General features: G+C 43.9%; 1 protein-coding gene across 1 annotated transcript in view; it reads right to left on the bottom strand.

The window, feature by feature from the left end:
* FAM168B (family with sequence similarity 168 member B) overlaps window positions 1-16,328 on the bottom strand; it is a 76,696-nt gene extending 60,368 nt beyond the window's left edge. Inside the window, exon 1 of the mRNA XM_071812420.1 lies at window positions 16,231-16,328. The gene's annotated coding sequence lies outside the window, so the exon portion shown is untranslated. The remainder of the gene's footprint in view (window positions 1-16,230) is intronic.
* Between the last annotated feature and the right edge of the window lie 2,546 nt (window positions 16,329-18,874).

Below are 18,874 nucleotides of genomic sequence, written 5' to 3'. Positions count from 1 at the left end.
TCTCAGGTGTGTTTGTGTTTTTTTCCTCCTTATGATACAACTAAGATAGATAGGTCTAAGTCATGGAGGGTAGCATGCAGCAAGTATTTCACCCTCAGATCCTTCATGGTCTTGCACATTCTCTATCTTAACTGTTACTTTTACTGTGTGTCCCTGTATGGGGATATAGCAGAAGATTTGGCGAGGAGGTTAGTTAACTGTAAATACACTCAAGTGACTTGCACCTGTCTGTAGAAAAAGCACATACATCACACTAATTGTTTTACTGACCTTGTGTGCTTGATGAGTAGAACCTCTGTGTTAGATAACATAGGCCTGTGAGAAGCTCTAGGCTTGATGAGTAGAACCTCTGTGTGCTTGTGTGCTTGATGAGTAGAACCTCTGTGTTAGATAACATAGGCCTGTGAGAAGCTCTAGGCACCTTATCACTATGTCTGAGATTTCTGCTTTGTTGTGAGAAAGTGCAGGAGGCTGCACCTGCCTGAAGCCTTGAAATACAGGCGAGCTCAGCAGGCCCAGCGATTTTCCAGCAGGGCTGAACTGACCAGCGCCTGTGTCCCCGCCTGTGTCACCTCTGCCTGGGAGCTCAGGTGCTACTTTGAAGATCCCCCAGTAGAGAGGTAACTAAAAACTTGCTCTTTGCAATGCATTTGTGGCCTCTGGCTCTCCTTACGACGTGCCTGCTTATGTGTACACAGTCCCCATCCTCATTAATTTATAGCAAAATACCCTTAGGAATAAAGTTTGTATTTAAGGGTAATTGTTTTGTCTTGACATGTTTACTAGCTTTTGTTCAACATTTCTCATTTAGTTAGTCTGTAGACAGGTATATGTTTTTCAAACTTGTAGTCAGCTTACAAGAGATTTCCTTTGCAAAGAAACAGTGCCATAATGTATTCTGTGCACCTCCAGTCTTTCCAAAGTAAGTAGAAAAATAAACTAAGACAACTGTGGCTGTTGGGGTTAGAGCTCAGGCTGACACATCCCAGTCATCTCAGTTGCCATTTAATAAAGATGATGTAATGTCTGTGAAATCAGCAAAGTAACTCGACACGAACACCACTATACCAAGATTAGAGTTAAGGCCTATTTCTTTTTTAATAGAGTTGAAGGCTTTGACTCAGAAATGCTTAATCTTGGATATATGCAACGCTGATCCAGATTTACCATTTGACATTGTGTTATCAAATCAACAGATTTGTACTGTTTAGTATTACCATAAGCAGCTTGGAGCACAGATGTTGCTCTGGGCAGAATGCTACTGCTTGCTGTATTGGTATTTCCTGTTTCTGAATTGCTTCATTCATGGGTACAATCAATAAGCTTGCTTAGTCAAAGACACTAAATGACCATAGCTAGCTCCACCACCTAAAGGCAGACTATCTTATCCTGTACATTTGCTGGAAATTAAGCTATTTGTCAGAAGGACCACAGTACATTTTATAAACCATTATACTTGCTTGATGCACACTCTGTTTCTACTGTTGAGGGGTGGTGGTTTTTTAGCCACTAATCTGGGAATGAAAACAAAACTGCTATTTCAACCCATCAGTTAATGTCACTCTTCTCCCCAGCATGCTATGTTGGCTATGCTCATTTAATCAGTCACCCATTCCATGTGATGGATTTACTAGGCTAAGCAGACCATTATGTACACTTAACCTTGCCCACCAGAAAGCCCATCTTTACTGACATTTCTGCACCAGAACAAGCTAAAGAACTAAATTGTTGTGCAAAGCTTAACAGCTCCATACCTTCCTGAACTGGCAACAGCTTAGAGAATGGCCTTTGCCTCTGTTACTGATCTCCCCTCTCCTCCTGCATTCCCTGCCCTCTTTGTGGTCACTAAATGCAACCACAGTAATTAATTTGGGTTGCATTCCCAAACATACCTATATTTGTCCCTCTCTCCTGTTTCAATTCCACTACAATGCACTGAAGTGAGAGCGGAACATTTGCTCTTCCCTCCATTTCAGTGGAGCTGAAAGCTTCCCCATGTACTTACTAGGACTTACTAACTACAAATGAGAACTTGCAACAATGGGCTGACATTAATGCACGGGTTTGGGAGTCTTCTAATCACCACAGCTTATCTCATTAGGTTTCAGAGTTTTTGAGGCATTTCTAAAAGGCTCCAAGACTCACAGGGCAAATAAAGACTCCAAATGTACCTGCGTTAATAATTTAAAGCTTCAGATCCATTTGATGATTATTTTTAAGGAGCAGTTTGTGAAAGTTTCAGACTGACAATACTGGGCTTAATCTGACTGAATATGGCAGATGCAATACTGATACCACCTGATTCTCCAGATACTTTAGGTACCCAAGTTAACTATGCACTTTGCTAAGCAGTTAAATCTTCCAGGTCAAGTAGGGAGTGACCCAAAATGACCACTGACAAGCACACAGAGTTTTCATGGCCCCGGTGCACACGGGGGCCGAGACAATCTTACCCTGCGCGGGTCCACCAGCACCTCCGGGGGCTCCGGGCCGGGTTTTGGAAGGTCAGCGAGATTTCAGGTAACTAAGCCTCCCGCGCAGCCCGTCCACACGGTCCCGCCCGGTGCTCCCGCCGGGTCCCAACGGCACCAGAGCCGCTGGAGACCAACGGCCGCAGCTCGCGCCCAACGGCCGCGCTCGCGCCGCCAGCCCCAGCCCGCCCGCTAGATGGCGACGCCGCCACAGCCATGGCCGCGCCGGCCCCGCGTATCCCGCACAAGCGCGGCTGAGCCCCACGCAGCCGACAGCGGCACAGTGCATACAGCCCACGGGGAAAGGGCCGTGGGCAGCGATTTCCAGTTTCACCAGGAAACTGGGGGTGCTCGGAAATCGGAGGGAGCTGCCCCAGCAGCTCCGCTCCCCACCAGCCCCTGCAGCCTGCCCCTCGCTCTCCCTGAGCAGCGCAGTCCTGCAGGAAAGCAGCAGTATTTCTATTCCCCCTCTAAGCGGGTATGTTGGCGTTGCCTCAGCACTCCCAGGAGCTCCGAATCACTCCTGCCCTACAAATAACAGTCTGGGATAATGGTAATGATCATATTCATGGGTAGCGAACAAACCTGCAGGTTTGCAGTTTGGAGGCAGGGCTGCAATCTCTGCAAGGCAATACTTCCCAAGTCTGCTGCTGATCAACCGCAGTTTTTTATGGGAATGCTCAGAGACATGATTCTAACGAAAGGCTATTTCCATGCCAAATTTCCACCCTCAAATCCCTAAAATCCCTAGCTGCTTCAGCTGAAGAGCTGCTTATGATAAAGCCACAGGATTTTTTTTTTTTGGAAGCGGAGGGGGTATTTTGGTTCTCCTTGTACTGCCAAGCTAGCAGATGAACTGGCTTTGCGGTAACCAAAGTCCAACCCCTGGGCAGTTACCATGCTTAAAACTTCAGCCCCCCCAAACAGGAGTGTTCCTACTGTGCTGGAAAGCGACTGGCCTCAGCCCTAACACAGCCTTGCAGGGGCTGCTGGCTGAGCACACCGGATGAATAAAAGCTGGCAATAGGTTTAGCGGGGCTCTGGGTTTTCCCAGCCTGTGCTTTAGTGCAGGAGGATGGGCCGAGAGCCCTGACCTGGGACTGGGATGGTCTGGGTCAGTTTCCCAGCTCTGTCACAGGCAGTTTGTGTGATGTTGGAAAAAGCCACTTTATATTGTCACATCTCACTTCTCTCATTCCCAAGAGAGAGACGGTGACATGAAAGAAGCAGACAAGTTCATGGCAAGCTGTAAGCTGTTCTGCTCTGTGTGTGCACTGAGGACACAGGAGTATCAGTCTTGGCTGACATTTTCAGAGACCTCTGATATGATCATAACAACAATTAACTGTGTTTAAAGAAGAAACAGCCTAGAATACAGAGGACAAGGGCTAGTAATTCAAGAACAGCATCATGTTTCTTTACACCCAGAATATAGGACACAAGGGCTGGAAGAGATTTTAACCCCTCCTTATCCAAAGCAGACTCAGCCCCACCACACTGCAGCAAACCCAGCGCTCCCCATGGCCCAAGCCCCAGGAAGGGCCATGGCACACGACCTCCACCTGATGCACACAAACACTGGGCATTATTCCCAAGCGGGGGAAGAACCACAGCTCTCTTTAGACAGAGATTTTTTTAAAAGAAAATGTTAAACCTCAATTTCCCAGTTTCAAGCTCATTTTATACAGATAAAAGGCACCAATTTAGAAACTGTCTACCTTCAATTCATAACAACATAAGAATCATCAACTTGTAACTTCATGTTACCGTCTTTCAAACAACTGCCCAGTTCAGCAGATGGTGTCACAACTGCATTGGACGTATCAGACCGTGCATGACAACAGACGGACTCTGAATACGTGAATTCAATGTCTGGATCATGAGTCTTTACAGACTGTACTTGAAATTTATTTGCTTTTGCAACGGCTGACTAAAAAGGGGAAAACAGAGACGTTTGTTCTTTAACTACCCTGAAAAATACTCAAGTCAACCATTTCACTACCTGAAATTTCTCCTGACAGTGGAGGTTCAATATAATGCCATGTGCCATGCCTCTCTGTGCAGGCATGAATTAAGGCACATAATCAGAGGCCTGAAGAAAACAGATCCAGGTAAAATCCCTCCCACCAGCACAGGACTGTTTGCCTAGTTCTACAACAAATCCTAGAATGATTTCTCAATCAGACACTCAACACCACAAACCACTTTTGACTTCCGAATTCCTCAGTTTGCAAATATGGGTTAGCCATCTCCCAGTCCCAGGAAGGTGATGCGCATAAAGACTTTTCAGACAGATTCTAAACAACGTCCCTTTTTACATCTTCCTCACTAAATCTAGGTAATGTTTTCAATCTCTAACTTGGATGGCTGAGAAATAATCAGGAAAGTAACCCTTGCTTCCTGTACTCCTCCATATTTTTCTCTGAAAGATGTTCAAATCACCCTGATGCATTTTTTTTCCCCTTAAAATTTGCTTTAAAGATTATTCTCAAAGTTCACACCACAGCATCATGCTGAGTTAAGAAAGCAAAATTGTACGCTTACAGGCCTGAAGAATCACCTTCAGTCAATCAATAGCTATATTTCTGACTGGTTTAAAACCAATTGTTTTGGATGCCACTATTCCAAACAACTTTTTTTTCTGATCAATATCTCTGGCAGCTCTTCAGATAACCTATCAGTAGAACTAATTGCTGTTAAAGCTACACACGTATGATCAGTCAGGGTAGGATGCATCTTCCTTATGTCATTGCAGTAGAAAACCTCACATAAATTCAACCCATGCAAAGCTCAAATACTTTCTGGGATGGACATACGTCACTTAAGCACAACAAACGTTTTTCTGGTGGTTTTGTCCTTACCACAAGAAATAAATCCAGAAATATTTCCATGATTCCAGCTCTGTCAGCGTGCTGGCCCAAGCAGTCAGTGAGCTCAACTTCAGGCATGGAAATAACTGTCTTGACTTGAATGGTGCATACACTGTGCATCTTCAACCACTTGTGTTGTTGGACAGGCCAACAGTTTTGGAAAAAGACAAAAGTCCCAAGAACATATTAGGAATTTGGGGGAGGGAAGTGGGGGAACCCCCCAAACTTGCTGGATTTGTGGCACAATAAAACAGGCCAAAATCTGCACCAGTGTTAATTCCCAGAACACTAATGAACCCACAGGCCAGCTTGCACCCTGGTTTTACAGCTAATGAAGGCTCTCAAAGATCTATTTTAAGTAAAGGAAATGCCTGTGCTGTAAACAAAACAGTCTGCTTCTCCCTTCAACAGAAGCATTACCAAATGCTTCAGAAGTGACCCCAATCTAGTATTTTGCAGAGGCATCAATATACTCCTTCATGCATGGAATCACCTACAGATGTTGCAGCACACTGCACTATATTTTAGTGGCACATGGGGAAAATGAGAAGCTCAGAGCTGTGTTTGATTGTTTCTGTTAAAGACAGTAAAGCACTGTGGGCAGGGAGGTGAGATTATGGTTTTGATCAAATCCCAGTAAATCTGAGTTAATGAGACGTGGCAAGGCAATTCCAGGGAAGTGTCCTGTCCCTGCACTGAACTGATGGTGAGGTCCAAAATACCACTGGTATGAACAGCTGCAAGTGCATTTGAGTTGGGAACTCCCTGCAGATGAAAGCATACTTTGTTTACTAACACCGACTGAGTTAATATTCAGACCAGAGCTAATCCCTATTCTTTCCTGTGGAAAGTTCCCAAAGGACAGCTCTCATGACGACCTTGCCTGCATTTCCAAGCAGGAGCTTTCACTCCTGTTGACCATGTACAATGAAGTACAGCAATTTCTTTCCTCTTCCACCATCCCAAAACTGGAAATACCATCCTGTACAAAGCAGATAGAGATTTTTACGAATACTTCTTGCAGAAAAACTCTTATTTTTCTGATCAGCTCTTCTGAAAGCATTATTCAGACCTGCAGGTGTTTCAGAGACGATCCTCGCTCCCCCAGCTAAGCTTGCTTTCCCCTTATCCAGCAAGCTTTTTGCCTCATGGCTTAAGGGGATAACTGTAACACCGAGTGGCAAATCCACAGGCATCACTTCACTCCCCTGCTGTCATGTCTGGCACCTCCACCGTATGTTCAGTTCTGCTCATCTCCGTGCAGTGGGAGGCCAGCTGGCAGGGTCCTCACAGGACACAATAAAATGGAAGAGTAAGTAACATTTGAGTTTGATCAACTCCTGAGGCAAGGTTGAATGAAAGCCTTCATCCCCATCCTACATCTCATCTTCTTGTCTACAATATTTCTCTAATTAAGCAGCTGTCTGCAGTGCATCAGGTGCAGGCCATTTGAACACAGCTTCAGACCAAGCTTATGATTTATAGCCAAAAGTCACCCAGTGAGTGCCCTGCCGAGGCTGACTGTATACACGTGTGAAACACAGCAAATGGCCCTGTGACCAGCTAGGGACTACAGCCAGGACTACAAAAGAGGAAGCAACTTTAATTGTCTAGCAGGGTCAGTATTAATCATATTGCTATTTATATGAAGTAGCTCATTTTTCTGCCCTGAATAAAGCAGAGATGGGAGCCCCAAAGCTTGGTGGAGCTCATATCAGTTATCAGTTAAACCAGATACTCCCCACAAGCTCTGCAACTGTAGCTGAAGTGCTGGCTCAAACACCTGGCACGTGCACCTTACAGGAGCTGTGAATTTTCAAACTATTTACTAAATTTCACAAATTCTCTGCATCCCACTATCTGCAGAGTTTCCCCTTACAGTGGAATTTTCTACCTATCTCTTATGAAAATTCAGGCAGTTGAGTTAATACTGCAGCAATTTCTGCACCTGAAATAAAAACCATAATTCATGTAGAAAAATATAATTATTTATATATATATATACTTTTAAGTGCTGTGAGGTTCTTTCTCAAGGTCTTAATATTTGTTCCATTCATGACACCAAACATGTCATATGCATCTGCAATTTGGTCCTGTTTCTGTGATCATCTTACATTAACATATTGTGAATTGCGCCAAGTACTTTACTCCATACAGAAGTGACTGCATTGGTATGCTACCACAGTTTCCAAAACTGCAATTACATCACCCATTAAAACTGAGAAGGGAAATGGAGAACAACGCTTTACATTAAGTGATACCAATTACAGAGTAAGTACCTGATGCTGAGAAAAGTGACTGTTATATTTATGTGGTTATGTAACTAACAGATTGAGCAAGCTCTTGCCCTTTGCTTATCTGTTGGGCTCTTATCATTTCAGGAAATGAGAGTCTGCCTCCATTTGTGATCTCATAAGCCAGGAAATGCAGATTTAGAAGTTAGATTGCTGATAGGCCTCTTTGAATAAGAGCAGAGCATTGAGTTATGTTGTTATGCTAAAGACAGTGCTTCAACTACTGTGCCTGCACAGAGTCACTGCCTTTTCAGGGGGTCACAGAAGGGCTGAGGCTGGGAGGCACCTCTGGAGATCATCTAGTCCAATGCTCTGCTCAAAGCAAGGTCACCTAGAGCTGTGGCCTGTCAGGTTTTGAATCTCACTGAGGATGAAGACTCCACAGCCTCTCTGGGCAACTTGTTCCAGGATCTGACCACCCTAACAGTAAAAGAGTTCTCTTACGTTTAAATAGAATTTTCTGGATTTGTTTGTGTCCATTTCCTCTTGCCCTTTCACTGGGAACAGCTGAGAAGCATCTGGCTCAATCTTCTTTACCCATCCCATCAGGGGCTTAAACACATTGATAAGACCTTTCCTGAGCCTTCTTTTTCACAAGCTGAACAATCTGAGCTCTCTCAGCCTCTTCTTGTATCAGGGATGCCCTTAATTGCCTTTGTGTCCCTTTGCTGAACTTGTTCCTGCAAGTCTACATCTTTCTTGTACTGGGAAGCTGTTCACTGGGCGTAGTGCTCCAGAGGTGGCCTCACCAGTGCTGAGCAGGGGCAAGGATGGTTTCCCTTGGCCTGCTGGCAGCACTCGTCCTAATGCAGCCCATGATGCTGTTGGCCACCTTTGCCACTAGTGCACACTGATAGCTCCTGCTCAACTCTGTGTCCACCAAGACACCCAGGTCCTCTCCTACAGAAGTACTTTTCAGCCAGACGAGCCCCAGAGTGTCCTGATAGGTGGGCTTATTCCTCTCAAGGGCAGAACTTAGCATTTCCTGTTGCTTGATACCATGAAATCCCTGTAGTCCCACTGCTCCAGCCCATCAAGGTCCCTGTGAATGGCAGCACAACACTCTAGTATATCAACCACTCTTCCCAGTTTGGCATCAGCTGCAAACTTACCGATGGTGCACTCTGTCCTATCACCCATATAATTAACAAAAATGTTAAACAGTGCTGAGCCCAGCACCAGCCCCTGGGATACTCCACTAGTGAGCAACCTCCCGCTGGATCTGTGTGCTGATCACACCCGTTGAGCGTGACACTTCAGCCAGTTTTCAGTTCACTTCATTTCTTCACTTTATGTATGAAGATGTTATGGAAGACAGTGCCAAGAGCCTTTCTAAGGTCAGGATAAACAACATCCACTGTCCTCGCTTTGTCCATCAAGCTAGTCATCTCACCACAGCAGGCTATCAAGTTGGTCACGCATGATTTCCCCTTGGTAAATCCATGCTGACTTCTTCCAAACATGTTCCCATCAGTTGGTAATGTTTGGAAATGGCTTTCACTAGTATTCACTCTTCCAGCTTCCCAGGGATGGAGGTGAGGCTTGACTGACCTGCATGGCCCTACATTCTCTTTCTTTAAGATGGAAATGACATTTGATTTCTTCTAGCCCCCATGGACCTCCCCCAGTTGCAATGACCTTTCAAAGGTTGAGAGTGGCCTCACAATGACATGAGCCAGCTTCCTCAGCACTCACAGGAACATCCCATCAGGTCCCAGGGATGTAACATCTGTCCAGTTAATTTTAAGTGTATTCTAACTTCACCCTTCTCTACCAAAGATACATCCTCCTTGCTCCAGAAGCTCATTATGGACTACTCAGGCTGTTAGGAATTAAATTCTCCATAAGAAATAGAATTTAGGTACAGATCCTACCCATTAAATATTTGTATTCATCCAGCACACAGACTGGTTAACCATTCATCTGCTTACATTCTGCTTTTTAAAAAAAGTTTCCATGAGGACAGTTACATAAGCTCTTCTTAGTTTAAGTCTCCCCTTCTGTAAAACAGAGATATTATCCTTTTATTTCAGACTTACAGTGCAATTTAAAGTGAAACACTCCAAGCTTCTCAACTAGTGGTACCAGTGGTGCTGGGCATCACAGCAAATTGCTGAACCTGATGCCAAGGCAGCACTGGGCTGCTAAGGAGAAGTAGCCTGTAGTGGATACACACTTCTTAGTTATATGAAGGGCTCACCACACACCCTAATTCTCTTCCTTGTGATTACAGGTCTGGTCTTTGAACAGACTCCTCAAACACAAGAGGCAGGCAGTGCCCGCAGAAGCAGCCGGCCTCCCTCCAAGGTCTGTCACAAGAACCCTCCTGTGCATCCCTTCCTTAAATCCTCTGCCAAAGCGGGTCTAAACAGCCATTTCCACAGCCCCAAGCACCTATGCTCTGCCACCAAGCTGGAGAAGCTAGCTGAGCTGCTTGTGTTACACCTCTGACAACGGCACTTGTGACAATGGCATTTACCAGTGGAACAGAATTACAGCCCCAGCACAGACTGGGCTGTTTGTAGCCCTGGGCCGGTTTTACTTTGTACAGTAAATGAAAACAAATGGCTTCCAGAGACAAGGTAATGCATTCTGGCAATATTTTAGGCCAGTGGTAATTCAGCACAGCTATAAAGGCCTCCAGACTATACAGAACTCACAGATTTTAAGAACTGGTGGTCTGCTATCAAACCTCCAGATCCTTTCCAAATGATACTGCAGGGGCTGGATTACTCCCTCACAAGAGGATTTGATGCGGTACAGAAGCAACCAATGTTGTTGTCAGGCATAGCTAGAGGGTAGACCTTAAAATTCCATCCTGCTTGACCTGTATCAGCTCAGTACTATTTTCCCAGGCCCAGCTCCATCCTGAGACAGTGACAAGCAATGTGAGAGCAGCAGTACCCACTCGCCCCCCTCTGCCCTGCCATGAGACAAATCTTGTTTATCCTGCAGTTCTTCAAAAGCACTGGTTATTTGAGTTAGATATGGAGGTTTTGAATCCTTTTCTCTGAACATTATTTGAAGCAAAAAGATGGTTCAAAGAAAAAGAGAAACAGAAGCTTACATGCTCTGTTGGTTGCATGCCCAGAGTTGGGATATTCCTGTGCACAGGCCAGCAAGTGTTTGTGTTACCGTCAGCAAGCTTTCTGCGAATTGCTGTGAAACTATCAAAGTTGCAAGGGATGCAAAGCACAAAGAACAGCTTGGCATTCAGGTTTGCAGTCATGATTATGCTAGCTCTTTGTAACATGGTGCAGGCTTTCACAACAGAGCAGGAATCCTGCTCTGCAAGCCCCTACCTCAAATATGGCATGTGTTTAGAGGATCCAAACGGCACCAGGTAAGAAATTGGGACCACCAGTGTGATACCCACAGACCACCCCACTGTCAGGACTGATCTACACGTATTCTGGGAGGGCTGTGCTGGATGAAGGAAGCATGATGCTGCATGAATGAAGCACGATGCTGGCAGAAGACAAGGTACAAAAGCCCAGTGCTCCGGGGCAAGTGTGCCACTGAGCACAGCTCAAGGGCCTCCAGAGGTACATGTACTGTCACAGTGGGGGCTTGGACTAGTCCGTATGAAGGGACACGATGTACATGGTTGCTCTGGTTCCCCTCGGCACAGCTTTTTCTCACTGCATGACAAACTTAAGAGCTGTGTCTGATTACACACTGGTTTGTGTTGGTATTTCAGCTTGCTTGACTTATGACACACATCAAAGCCATGGCCGGGCATCCTGGAACCACCACTTAGAGCCCTGAACCACATGTAGCTTTAAGATGAGACTTAAGGAGATGGGAAATATCCCCAAAGGATGGTAAAACCAACATCAAGACAGATTAATAAAGAGCTCAGAAAACAGAAGAGCAACAACAAAAGGAGACTAGAAAACGGGGCAGGAATCATCACTGCTCTCGGAAACAAAAGCACCAGGGACAAAGGCAACTGCCCTGCTGTTGGTCCATTACAAGGACCAGCTAAGGAAATGAGTTGGCTTTGCAGCTCCGCGTTTCACACCACTGCGAGAAAACTTTCTTGGGCCCTTCTATGATCTCACCCAGCTTCTTCATGCTGGAAACAATCTTCCTCTGCTTTTGTGTTGGTTTTTTTTTTTGGCTTTCCACACATGTAACTCATTAAAAGTAAGAAAATACTAGGTATGACTGTGGTGGGTGAAGTGAACAGCTGGAGCACATGTGAAATGGCAGGCCTCTTCTGATCCAGAATGCTTGCACTGCAGGAGAGCTACTAATACAGTATGCAAATGAAGACAAGCCCCATGCAACATCTGACTGTGTGAATATCCATACTTAATCTTTATATGCTTTAGCAATTTTTGCTGAGAATCCCACCTGCAGCTGACACTGTGCTGATACTTTGGTTACAGATTGGAAAAAATCCAAACATCATTTGACGTTAAAGGAAGAAAATAATTACCTTGCATAACAGAGTCACTCTACGTTGAAGGAAACCTACTCTACTCCTGGGTCCTGAACGCTAGAAAGTTTGCTGGGCCAGACAACACTACAGTAGGTGCTTAAGAGTAAAGTTTCTGCTGTCCTGCAGTCACCTGATGTCCAGACTGCTAAGGATCTCAAAGCAGTCAGGATACTCTGTCACCAGAAAACAAATCATTAATGCTAGTTGTGGAAGTCTTCTTTAGCAAAAGAACACAATCAAGAGATTCTCATAAGACAAAGTTGTTTATCCTGTTAAGAGCTGTCAGAACGTGACTGAATTACGGAATAAGGCAACTAATATACTTCTAAACTTATTCCACAAGTCTAGAGGCCCACTTACAACTACCTTACACTCAATTATAAACAAGCTCAATGTGGACAGTGCAATAGCTATGAGGTAGAAATGTCAAAAGCTCAGGGTGGCAGTCCAAAATAAGTTTCAATGCATGTCAAACAGTAAAGATACAGCAGTGATAACTGCCCCTTCCCCCCAGTTTGCTCTGAAGTGCTAACCCATTCATCATCCTAACAGGATATTAGAAATAACAGTGTTTGCCCTGTAATAACTCAGTCTGACATTATGTGTCTTACAACATCGGAATTGAAATACAGCTTACAATAAAAGACAGTCTTTAGTGGCTTCCTTGTCTAAGAAGCTTACATATCTGTTCCTGAGGCTGGCTAATGGACTTGGGCTGTGTTAGCCTAAAGACTTCAACCCTGAGGACAGCGAGTTCAAATCCTGCATGGGTTAGCTGCAAAAAAGTTTTTATTAGGGCTACAGTAGAAAATGCAAAATAGCCTTGCACTATAACCCAGTGGTGTGGGGGAAACCAGTTTCCCCCAACTCTGAGCAGTGGAAAAGTCCTGATTCGGTGTTTGGCTACACCACTGCCTTTCCTGAGCAGCAGACACTGCCATATGTTTTCTTGAAATACTGGCCCAGAAAACTGGGCTTCCTGGTGCCTCAGTCAAAACACAGATTGGTTGATGCTAACACCCCTGCTGGGACCCAGCGGCTGCCTCTGTAGGAATGAAGAGAGAGCAAAGCTATTTGGCTTACTTCCATTGGAAGGGATTTTGTAGGAACCTACTAACAGCAGGAATTTCATTAATGACCCCTATACAAGTACATACACACATACATACTTATTACTCATTTTAGCATGGGATACAGGATGAACCAGATTATCTAATTTTTATGGTTTGGATGAGAAGCAAGATGAAGATTTACACCCTCCATTACATTTGCCACATGAAATTTCAATCGGCACCCAGGACTGCATGCAGACAAATATTCAGCAGAACTACAGGCATGTCCAAAACAATCCTGTATATTTAGTCCAAGCTCAGACACTGTAAGCTATCCTACAAAGTAAACAAAGTAGAAAAATCATTTACAGGATTAGTTATGCAAAAACGCACAGCAAGCATTCTCCTTTGCTTGCAGGAGTTCTCTGTGCAAAGCTGCGATCAGCCATGTCCACTGAATTCCTGAAAGAAGGGGAGGTTTGAGTTGGTCCAGCCTGGGTTTGGCAAACTACAGACCTGTGCTGCTCAGTAGCTTTCCAGCGGTTCACACTGTGCTATTCACAGCACAACCAGAAACCCATATAAACTCCGAGGAAGGGAAGTTAATAACAAAACATTCCATTATGGTCACAGTTTCACTTCTGAAGGATTTCAGGAAAGATCTCAATGTCCATTGTTCACATGGGTTAGAAGCTGTCCTGCTGTTACACACCTGCCAGCAACAGGAAATGCTCCAAAACTGGTTTTAGTAATTCCAGTGTCAGTAACAACCCAAGGAAGAGCCAGCTGCCAGTTCCCAACCACAGTCTGCAATACTCTGGCTTTCAGCAGTGAGCCCTTCTGTCTTCTGCAGCCCCACACCTGTACCATCATACATAACACAAAGTTAGAACTGCCCCTCTATCATCTTGTGGAACTTTGCTTTCTATAACACTTAATGCCAGGAATTGTGAGGAGTGGAGTAGCAGCTCATGTTAAAATAAACGTTTTTGCATATACACACAGTAAATCAATACAAGCAATTACTTGCCTGCTAATTCAATTCCTGCAAGCTCTCTATTAAACATGCTTCTAGAACATTTGATGTTGCAATAAAACATTTTGTTGCGAACAGTTTCCAAGCAAAAATAAAAAAGAACTCTGTAGAGTAAATAAATATTTCAAAACACCTTATCTAGTTGTGAGTGTGAGGCCCTGACCTAGCACAGGCTGCAAGTAAGCCATTGAAGTTGTTAGGCAACTGCTTAAATTAAGTAAACTCTTAAGTGCCGTGCTGAACCAAGGCTCTTGCTCTCTAATCATTCTCTCAAACACAAAGGTCACATTCTCATAATCTATTCCACGTACAATGTCTTTTATAAGGGATTATGCATTCTGAGCATATACAGACACTGATTATTCCGCCTGGCCCTTTTTCTTCCTTTGAGCTGTGAGGTAAGGAGTTAGGGAAGGCTTCACAGCCAGGGAAGAAGCATTTTTGAAGGGAAGAAAACAAAACAAATAAACAAGGCAAGAGAGCTGCAAATTGGAGTCAATTTGTCCAAAAGGACAGTAGTCCTAAGAGCTACATCAGTACCCTGAAAATGATCTTTGGTTAACATCCATCTTTCCTCCTCTGCTTTTTCTGTATTTTAGACAGGATTAAAAATAAAAAGACTGTGTTAACACTGGAAGACCTACTCTGAGCATTTCCATCACCAATGGAATAAAAAAGACCTACAGAAAGTTGCCCAGTTTCACAGACCAGCTTGAATAGTGATCTAAGGACCAGCACGTGGGCCTGTGTGCTCTGTCAACACTGCTGGTTAAGACCAATTCAGCAGAACAGCCTATTCAGCATTTGGAAACCAATTATTTATTAGTACTTCGGAGGCCTTAGCAAATAGCTGTTGAATGCAACACAATTCCACATTGTGCTCCAACACCATTAGAGGCACTGGTAACTACAGTGACCCCGTTTACACTTGCTGTTGCCATGTTCGGGACATAAAAGCACTACCTGTTCTACCTGCCATGGCAAGAAAGTCAATTTCAGTCATTTGATGCAATGCTCTATGCTGTTATCACAGAACACTGATTTATTTCAATGTAACCCCACTGTATAGTTCAAAACCTGATGCTCTTCCCACTCCACAATACCAGCTTGCCTTATATACCTAACTGCACCACATTAGGTATTTTTACTTAGTTTGCGAGCAAAGTGAGTTCACTAGTAGAAAGTTGTAGTTACCTTGAGTCCTAAACACATCTTCAGCATTACTTTTTCCTAAGTTTAATGAAAGGTAAATAAGTGTTAAGAACAACAGTAGGAAAATCTTGCCTTAATCAATACATTAGTTCAGTCAAGTTCACGTCTCTTTAGCAATCCAATACTCACCACTAAGCCATCTCCTGACTTAAAATTCTAAGATAAGTTTTCCCAGTTTTCATGTAAAAAAAAAAATCTTTTATTTAGAGTAATCCCAGGATTTGCAATGCTGCCTCTCCCGCCCTTTACTGAGACATTTCCAGTCAGTCACAGGCCCTATTCCAGTCACCCTTTCCTATGCTGGTTCATCTGTATCATACTCAAGGGGAAAGCTCTCATCATCTCAAAGTTCAGCTGGAAGGTGTAACCTCACTGGAATACCTAGACGTTAAAAGCAAGGTCTAGCTCGTCAAATTTTTTTCCTTCTACACACAGAAATAAGCTTTGCTGCTTTCCACATAACTCTGCAGAGACTAATTATTTGCTAAGGTTTGCAGGGTGTGAATAGGTTGAGGTTCAGGTGCGGTCAGTGCTACCTTGCTACTGCTTCAAATAGCTGTCTCAAAAGACAGTTTTTCATCTTCTCATCTGGCTCCGCATTGTTATTTTGCATACAAAGGAGTTACAGAGGGGCAGCTTTGACACTTCGTTTAACATCTACTAAAAAAAGATATCCCCCTTTTTGCCTTGCTCCTTGATGTGAAAGCAAGATTCATAAACAGTAGTTTGCAACATTCAATTACCTTTCTCATAAAACAATGCAACATCGCCATTGATTGTTGCTTCAGGCCACAAAGAACTAGAAGTTCATCCTATTACAGAGCACTAGTCTCCGAGCGGGTACTTACTACACAAAGGTGCTTCCTCCATGTCTGCTCTGGGCAAATATTCTGCGAGTCTTCATAGAAGAAAAGCATTTCACACATGAAAGAGGCTCTAATCTGGGTGTTGAAACAATGAGAAACCCTAGAAGAGGAGAAAAAAAAAATATTTAAAGAACACATACAGCAACGAAGGAAGTAAATTTGAAAGCTAGTCTTAAAATGTTATTTCCTAGTATTTCTAATTGAATCATAGAAAAGTCTCAAGAACGATAAGACAAGGAACACAAGCAGAACAGTAGACTTCAGCAGGCATAGATGAAGGTTGTTTTTTTCCCTTGGAGAAATTACTTTTAGCAGAGTAACCAGCAGAATAGGAACAAACATAACCTTCCCTGCTTTGAGTGCTGTGTGAGCTGGTTTGACCCTGCTGCTACTTCTGACCTTGGGTGGGATTTACTGCTGCTGGTGCTCCAACACTCCCACAGCAGCACTGAAACTGCCAGGGGAGCAGCCAGGGAACTAAAAGCCATCCAGTAGCAGGGCCCAAGTGCTTGCATCCAGCCTTGCTGGTTTGTGCCCATCTGACCGGTCAGTCCAGGAGCCGATGTCCACAGCAGCCCATCTAGCCTGATCATCCTCCATGAGAAATAACTGCTGTCTCAACAACCCAAGAGTAATTACCAAAATGAGCACTTTCCACAGCTTCCTTCCGGAACAGGATAATAGCACTGGGAGATAATATGCAAAACAATGCTGAAAAATCCTCTGAACAGAAAGATTCAATCAATGAAAATGAAGAATACAAAAAGTAACCAATCCTATACTAAATACAGAGAGATTTTTACCAGTGTGTCCAAGGGGCATGGGTGGTTGTGTTGCTCCTCTGTGTACCTGGGAGACACTGCTGGCAAGTGCAGGGCTGAGGATGGGTTGATAGGTGGAGAAAGCTACAGTTTAAAGGTGGGCATCACAAATAACCAACCCTCAGGTAAGGATTGAAGATAAGGAGAAAAATGGATCTGTGATTAGGTCTGATTGGTTTGAAAGTTTCCTTCTGCGTATGCTCTTCAAAATAAAGCATTTCTGAATAGGTCTTGGGTGTACTGAGGTGAGGGAGGGAAGAGAGGAGGGAAACCAAGTGGAAGAGAAAAGTGCTTCAGCTGACAATGACTGAGAGGGAGAGAATTGCACAGTAACGTGCCATCCATCTACTGGGGCAGATTCATTATTCACAGTTCAGCCATTTGGTTTTAAATTTTAAATGTCATCTGAAGTGCTTTTTGAAATCATCGGTTTAAAAGATATTTACTAAGAAGCCAAAGATTGTGTTATCACGCAGTGGCACCGAGGGCTGCAGGATGGCAGGCAGTGTCATCTGGTGGCAGAGAAAGAAGCAGCTAAACTGGAAATGGCTCATTTGCTATTCAGAGGCAGCCCTGCAGGTACAGTGCTTGTTGGCCCTTGACGCTTCCCATGGCTACATCCCAACTAGGTGCTCATTCTTTCTAAGAAGTACCTCAGATTTCAGTCAGGCATGAGCAAAGAAGGAACATAACTCATCTTCTGCCTCACACCAACCTTACTCCTGGTCCCCCCAGGACTGCCAGTGCACCCAGGAAATCCCAAGCACACACCCTACTGCACAGGGGTATACATTTGATAATCAGTTTTTTACATGACTCTGTGGTGTTCTTATAAGCTATAATAAAAGCTCAGCCACAGTATTTGATTAGCAATTAGAAATCAGGCCTGGCAGAAGACACCATGTTTATATCCACACTTATATTCACCACAAATGGTAAGGGTGAGTCACAGAGGCCTGAGGTTTCGGCATCTTCCCCTGCTCCTGGCTCACATGCCCAGCACTGTGACTTTAGCATAATCACCCCCGTACTAATATATTCTACTTACATAGTCATTTCTTTACTAGCGAAACCATGCATATCCTTAAGATATTTCAGCTACATATTGCGTGATGGTAATAGCTTTGTAATGGTGTTCATCTATCATCCATTTTAAACATTCTTGCTCTGCCCACTAACTCATCTTCAACGGCTCTGCTTCTCGTCAGACACAAACATTTCTAAGAAGTTTCAGAGAGGCGCATTTTGGAAAAAAAGAAATGAAAACTTCCTAGGCAGATCTTCATAGCCTATCCATGGGCCTGGGCCACACGACTGAGATGAAATTTGAGCTGACGCAGACCTGAGATTTGATGCCTAGCTCACAGGATAGCATCAGTAATTTTGTAGAAATTACTTTATTTCCTTCTTATGTCCATGGAGACACAAAAAATAGCAAGGAGATTTAAAGAGATCTGGGGCATCGTGAACACCATGTACAAGAACTGGAAGTAGAATCATAGCAATTCTTTCTCCACTTTGTCTGGCCTACCTGTCTCTGCTGCTCCCATTCAAAGCCCACTAGCATGAAGAAAGACTCCCACAGACTTTGGACCAGTCATTAAAAAAAGTTTCCTGTGGTTGAGCTTAATTTCTTGCCCTACCTATGGATACAAGATTTCAGTTCTACTTTAGCTCTGGGTCTGCATAAAAGATGCTTCCAGTTTTATCTGAATCAATTCACTCGTGGAATAATAGAATTACAGAGATTATATAGAGCAATAATCCTCAGCACTCCACAGGATCAAAGCAGTATTCAAATATTA

This window comes from Patagioenas fasciata, chromosome 9 (assembly GCF_037038585.1).
Source record: "Patagioenas fasciata isolate bPatFas1 chromosome 9, bPatFas1.hap1, whole genome shotgun sequence".
Lineage (NCBI taxonomy): Eukaryota > Metazoa > Chordata > Aves > Columbiformes > Columbidae > Patagioenas > Patagioenas fasciata.
This window is presented reverse-complemented; position numbering and strand designations above follow the sequence as displayed.